Source organism: Cervus elaphus, chromosome 30 (assembly GCF_910594005.1).
Source record: "Cervus elaphus chromosome 30, mCerEla1.1, whole genome shotgun sequence".
NCBI lineage: Eukaryota > Metazoa > Chordata > Mammalia > Artiodactyla > Cervidae > Cervus > Cervus elaphus.
In genome coordinates, this window is record NC_057844.1 from 48,441,605 (window position 1) to 48,449,164 (window position 7,560).

The 7,560-nt window shown below is 40.9% G+C and overlaps 1 non-coding gene across 1 annotated transcript; it reads left to right on the forward strand.

The window, feature by feature from the left end:
• Positions 1-772: 772 nt before the first annotated feature.
• On the forward strand, positions 773-844 carry TRNAC-GCA. The gene has a single exon. It is a non-coding gene; the product is annotated as a tRNA-Cys (tRNA).
• The last annotated feature ends 6,716 nt before the right edge of the window (positions 845-7,560 follow it).

The following is a 7,560-nucleotide window of genomic DNA, read 5'->3' on the forward strand; positions in this document are numbered from 1 at the left end:
ATCTTAGGAATGAGGGTGGAGAACAGAAGGACCGAAGATTTACTTTAAAGTGATTGCCCCAAAGAGATTATATAATGTTATTCAACAGTCACGCTTCCCTCCATTATCCAGCAGTATGATACCTTGGGAGCAAAATTAAGTCAGATGTAGAAAATAAAGACACTGTATTTCTTTCACACCTGACTGGTAGCGTATAACTTATTGACCCTGTCATACTCCCAATAAATTTTAACAGTAAAAATCATGCCTGGCATACAGTACAGTCTTAATAAAGGCTGGCTGGAATGTTGAAGGGAGCTTTAAAAAAATGTCACATTTCAAAAATAGACGCATAGCAGAATGAGGATGGCTCAGATTCTTCAGTTCCATTGCCCCATATTTTAGACAAAATAAATGAATTAGGTAAGAGAATCATGACATGTGAATTGACAATAAAGCTCTGAGTAAGTCATCAGATAAGTAAGTTTTCCATATCATGGGAATCTGTCCTGGGAAAGGGGATACAAATTTAATTCAGTTTTCAGGAGTCACTGAGCTTCTCAAAATGATAAGATACAAGAGATGGGGGAATAATATGCCTCTGAACACCTCACAGAGACTTCATCCTAACAGTCCCAAGCTCTGTCTAGGGCACTGCTTGTGACCTTTGGGAACATCTGGTAGGTAATGATCACTAGTCATTCCATCCGTAAACATTATAGCATCCTAGTAACTGTGCCAAGCGCTGGGCATTTCAAGATATTTAAAAATAATATACAGATTCAAAATGGCTTCCCTGGTGGCTCAGATGGTAAAGCATCTGCCTGCAATGCAGGAGACCCAGGTTCAATCCCTGGGTTGGGAAGATCCCCTGGAGAAGGAAATGGCAACCCACTCCAGTATTCTTGCCTGGAGAATTCTTTGAACAGAGGAGCCTGGCAGGCTATAGTCTACCCTGATGCTGGGAAAGATTGAAGGCAGGAGGATAAGGTGACAACAGAGGATGAGAAGGTTGGATGGCATGCTCGACTCAATGGACATGAGTTTGAGCAAGCTCTGGGAGTTGATGATAGACAGGGAAGCCTGGCGTACTGCAGTCCATGGGTTCGCAAAGAGTTGGACACGACTGAGCGATGGAACTGAACTGAGCTACAGATTCAAAGAGATTCTTTCCAGTCTTAAGGAGATTATATTCCAGTGCAAGAAACAAGAGGGTAAACAAAGACACAAAAGAATTGGCACCATTAACAAAAGGGAAGGGAGCTTTAGAAGAACAGAAGAAGGGAAACATCTATTTCTTTTCCTAGTCAGTGCAAGTTCCCTAAGGCAATAGTGATCTTCTGAGCTAAGGCTTGCAGCATCTGGAATGCACCAAGCTTGCCTGGGAGAATCAGGCAGGAACTGAAGCAGGGAGAGGAGAAAAACTAGGTCTAAGTTTACCAAGGCAACAGAGTTGATACATTTGAGATGGTTCTGTGACTAGAGCCATGAGCATCTGTGATGATGTGTGAAGGGCGAGGATGGGAAAAGTTTGCAGGATCCTACTGAGTGTCATAGACAGGTTTGAAGGCAGAATAACGTGACCCGATTTTTTTTTTTTTTTAACAAATATTATAAATGGCAGGTAGAGTGGAATGGGAAATAACTGAAGATAAGAGAATGTAAGACTAGCTTACATAGACTGAATGAGAGATGTTAGCCTGCATCTTTCGTTTCCCCAAAGCAAACTCAGATTTTAAAAAAAGGAGGGGGGATGTCCTAACATGCAAACTGAATGTAGAAACAGTGAAGACTGGCTAATCTCATGTCTGTGATGTGAGTTCAATCTCATTGAGAGTTTCTGTGGTTATACACTCCTCCACTCTATGAAATAGCCCATTCTTCCTATTTTCTTTTTTCCAGTTCCTTGAATACATTTTGCATATCAGTCTTTCCCCTACGAAGATGAAGATGATCTTTACTGAACTGCCTTTCAATTTGGTTTCCTCCTAGTTTTGTGTTCCAAAGCATAGACAAATGAGTTTTAGGCTTCGTCCTAGAGCGCTAGAATCTCATGCCTGCTTGGGTGCTACTATTTCATTTAGTGTGGATATACTCAGAAGGTCTACCTGGCTTTTTAATAGCTGTCTCCTTTACTGTCTATGAAGCCTAGTCAAGAAGGTAGGGTTTATTACCAAGGTGATTTCTCTTATTATACTGTTCTTAATGATCAAGAGAGGGGCTTCCTCTCATCCTAAGTTTGGAATGAATTTGGCTAGATTGTCTCAGGCGATGTTCTGTACACTTTGGTCAAGCAAATGTCAAATTCTCCTCTACAAATTCTCATGAAACTCTACCCCACAATCCTGGAACGACTCCTGTGATTTTTTTTAAATAGTATTTTTTCCCATATTTGGATTTTGTACATCACTGGGTCTAATGCTGTGCTTGAATCCTTATGACTGGCCTGCACTTCATTTCACTCTTGGGGGAAGCAGATGAATGCAGAGATATAATTCAAAGGGACCCAGGATTCTGGAAATCCAGACTGCACTGGCTCCTCTCACACGGTTCCAATTGCTAGTATGACAGTCTTTGCCAAGCAGGGCATTAATTTTAACCATAGAAACCTGGCAAGTCAGACAATTCAGCTTGACACTGCAATTCAGCAGTGGGAACTATTAGTTTTGGATCTGATTTTAAGTGGTCTCAGAATACCAGTTACAAATAGAAAGGGTTTCCTGAAGCCAAGTCATATGGTGGCCCTGTGTTTCCTTATCTGCTTTCGACCAGGCGACTGGGGACCAGAGCATGTGCTTCCTGGTGCCAATGTCTAATCGCATGAGAGAGAGAGGCAGTCATCCAGCTCTGGGGTCCTTGAATTTAATTTTTATCTTTTTTTTTTTTCAGTTTTGCTTTCTTATTTCTTTATCCTCAAATCAGAACATGTACATGGTTGGGGTAAAAATACAAGTAATTTGAAAGATCTTAAAAGCCTCTTGGATTTCCATCATCCAACAGTAACCGCTTTTTCATCCAAAAGTAACCACTTAAAAATGGTGCCTCTCCTAGAAAGGGCAGGACAAGGAGAAAGATACAGAGGGAGGGAGAATTTCACTTGCATTTCCTATTTCCTTGGAATTGGTCCAAGGCAAAAGCACCAAAGCCTTGCTTTGGTCAGGACAGTATCCACTTTATCTTTGCTGCACACAGATGTCTTGCCCTTCCATTCTGGAGCGGGTTGTCTAGTCTTCCTCAACCTTACTAACAGATTCACACCCCATCTAAGGCGCTGTGACTAAGAGGCTTCTTCTGACCCCTCTCTTTGTGTCAGCTACTTCCTTCTGATGGTAAGGCGGAGAGACTGTTTCCTTAATAAAAGTGACAATTACCCTCCTGCAAGTGAGTGCTCATTGACGAGTACTGGTGTGCCAGATGTGCAATAGTCAATCCGCGTATGACTCAGCACCTCCAAGAACTAATGTCTCCCTCTGTTTCTCTGACATAAAATTCTTGGCTTCACTCGGCTTGTCTGCTCTGCCCTCCTCTTTCTATGGATAGGTTGGTTCCTTGCATATTCCACACCCGAATTCCGGAGGAGCTAATCTGCTAGATGCTGCTGCCTCTTTTGAACAGAATGTTCTGAGTTAAGTGACCTCATTAATCACTGGCTAGATTCTTGGCACAGGTGAGTCTGCTCTGGTCCATTTATTGGCAGCCTTTGTTCAAATTTGAGTCCTTGATCAAAAAAAAAGGACTAACGCTTCTTTCATAAAAGAGGCAAGATAGGGGGCTTCCCTGGTGGCTCAGTGGTAAAGAATCCACCTGCCAATACAGGAGACAAGGGTTCGAACCCTGGTCTGGGCAGATTCCCCCATGCCTCATGGCAACTAGGCCGTTGTGCCACAACTATTGAGCCTGTGCTCTACAACCCGGGAGACAGCTATTCAGTCCGCATGCCGCAACTCCTGAAGCCCGAGTGCCCTACAGCCTGTGTTCCACAAGAGAACGCACCTCAGTGAGAAGCCCGGGCACCACAAGGAATAGTAGTCCCAGCACCTTGCACCTAGAGAAAGCACGTGCACAGCAACAAAGATCCACCACAGCCGATAAAAAAAACAAAACAAAACAAAACAAAACAAGCCAGATGGGAAAACTCTATGTGGGTGTGGCAGGCAACATGACTAGACTTGATGTTGCCAGCAAAAGAAGTGGCAGGAGAAGGTAGGAAGGGATTTGATTGAAAGCTATTTAGGAGGTGAGAACGACAGAACAGAACTCAGTGACTGATCATCAAATGCTTAGATTTCTGGTTCACATGAATAGGTTAGAAGAGGTTCTCTGAAGAGAACAGAGATAGTTGGTTTCGACATTTATTTCTAGGTATATTTAGTTTGAAGAATGTGTGGTGGTATCTGGGAGATGATGTATCTTTGCAAATAAACTAATGCAAATCTAGAGGTGAGGGTAGGATCTGGCTGGAGATAATGGACTTGGGAGTCATTGTTCACAGGTTGCAGATTTCAACCTACTTCTTGAGAACTTCTGTTTTCTCTACCCTGGAATAAGACCACAAGCAAAAAAATGGTGGCCAAGTAAGACATGGAAGCAACCTAAATATCCATCAACAGATGAATGGATAAGCAAAATGTGATGTAAATATACAATGAAATGCTACTCAGCCATGAAAAAGAATGAAAATTTGCCATTTGCTGCAACATGGATTGACTTAGAGGGCTGTATACTAAGGGAAATAACTCAGACAGAGAAAGATAAGTACTATGTGATGTTACTTATATTTGGTATCTAAAAAAAATAAAAAAACAAAAAAACAACTAGTGAACATATAAAAGGAGCAGACTCACAGATACAGAGAACAAAGTGGTTACCAGTGGGGAGAGGGAAGGAGTGAGGGGCAATATAGGGGTAGAGGAATAAAAGGTACAACTATTAGGTATAAAATAAGCTACAAGGATACATTGTACAACATGGGGAATATAGCCAATATTTTATAGTAACTATAAATGAGGAATAACTTTTAAAAGTTGTGAATCATTATATGGTACACCTGTAACTTATATGATATTGTACAGCAAATATATGCTTCAATTAAAAAAGTACTTAGTTATTGTTAGACTCAAATCCTCTAATTTATTAGGAATCACTGAAATACTATAATGTGCTGTTTTAAACAATTATGTGGTTAACCTTCTATTGTTTTTCTCTATTTCTTTGCATTGATCACTTAGGAAGGCTTTCTTATCTCTCCTTGCTATTCTTTGGAACATTAAAACGATTAAATGTTTCGTACTTTGGAACATTAAAGTGATTAACACACAAAAAAATGGTGGCACAGTGAATTGTGAATGAAGCCCTACTTTTTAGAGATATTTTCCCTCTAAATTATAAATTAATAGCACCAATAGTAAAAAAAAAAAAAATCAAGCCTCAATTTCTCCAACAAAAAGATTTTTAATAAGACCATTATGCAGTATCTGATAGGAGCTAAGGCAACCTGGTTATTAGAAGAAAGTAATTAAAGGTAATGCTGATGTATTGCAGCTGCCATTGAGATGTATAACAGTGAAAAACAGGAAGCGTTATGATTATATGTAATGTGAAAATCTGTATTCAGCTTGGTGGAGTAAAAGCAGGAAGTGACTCTTCTTGGCAAAGAAGATTTAAAATGTCCTCCTATCCACAAAACACAGGACATTAATTATGACAGAGAAACGCAGCTGCCAAGGAGGGGGTGGACCCAGCACTCAGGTTACTCAGATAGAGAGCTGCAGTATCACCCAGACATTCCTCAGTTCAGCTCAGTTGCTCAGTCATGTCCGACTCTTTGTGACCTCATGGACTGCAGCACGCCAGGCTTCCCTGTCCATGACCAACTCCCAGAGCTTGCTCAAACTCATGTCCATCAAGTCGGTGATGCCATCCAACCATCTTATCCTCTGTCGTACCCTTCTCCTCCTGCCTTCAGACATATCTACTGAAGAATATATAGGAGGCAGTTGCCAATTTTAAAACAGCTTTATCAGTATCAGTCCCCAAAGACTCTGCTTCGAATAGTACATCGGTGGTGGCAGCTCAGAAGAAGCAAAGAGCAAAACTTGAATGATTGGATACAAAGAGACCTTCAAAAGAAGACATGGAGAGGACGTGGACATTGTTTCTTAAAAGTTTAAGGGAGTTCGATGAGACAGGGCACTCAGGGCCAGTGCACTGAGACGACCATGAGGGATGGGATGGGGAGGGAGGAGGGAGGGAGATTCAGGATGGGAGACACATGTATACCCATGGCTGATTCATGTCAATGTATGGCAAAAACCACTACAATATGGTGAAATAATTAGCCTCCAGTTAAAATAAATACATAAATTAAAAAAAAAAGTTTAAGAGCATAACACCAGAAGGGCATGGAGATATTACAGGAAGTAAATGAAGTTTGCAATGCTCCCGCCATCTCTGCTATTGAATGGGCTTTGAAGCAATAGAGTGCTGGTTTTAAACCCTAACTTCATCCAGAGAATGGGGTGTTGCTTAGCATCACTGAGCTTCCCTGGTGTCTCAGACCGTAAGGAGTCTGCCTGCAATGCAGGAAACCCGGGTTCAGTCCGTGAGTCAGGAAGATCCCTTGGAGAACAGAATGGCTATCCACTCCAGTATTCTTGCCTGAAAAATCCTATGGACAGAGGTGCCTGGCAGGTTATAGTCCATGAGTTCCCAGAGTGGGACATGACTTAGTGAGTAGCACATGGTTAGCAACATTATGAAAACTGAGAAAATATATGCAAAGTGCCTGGTACATGAGAAGTATTGAAATGATAGCTATTACTTTTAAATCACTTTATTAGTAAATGCAAAAATACCTGTAAGAACTCTTTTTGGTTCTCTTACGAATGATTATAAAATCATTCTTCTCAATTACCTTAAGTTTGAAAGCCTGTCAACCACAAAGTCCTTCCCACTAAAATTATTTAGATTTTTAGAAATTTCACCCTACAGTTTGAGGTGAATTCACTGTAGTTTTGAAGGAATAAATGGAATGGCTTCCATTTTTCCCTAAATCTTAAGCAATTTTCAGATTTAAAAACATGTTGAAGATCCTATTTTGTGTATGAGACTGGCTATTTCTTGGATGATTCAGAAACCCAGGTTTCTGTGTGGCATCTGGAAGGACTTCAGGAATTTGTGGTTGAGTGGATGATTGCCCCACCATCACTGCGTGTTTGGAATATTTGGGCTGCTTTGGTCTATGTAGCATCTTGCTAGCAACTTCTTTCAAATTTATTACCACTATAGCAAACTTCAGGAGTCTCCCCGGCCCTCTGACTGTTGGACTCTTTACAAAACCAAAGCCAGTCTAAAATAAATCACTGGGCATATACCAATGACAAAAAATGACCATCGCATTGTCTTCTCATATACCCTTTATTGTTATATTTAGAAAGTGAACTTCCCTCAACTTTTGACATAGCCACCATATATCTTTCTGATCTTTGGTTATATTTTGCTGTGCAAATATTCTAAAAAGTTATTTCCCTAGTGGTCAAGTACACTAACTAGAGGGTAAACACCCGAGGGGCATAGACTGAC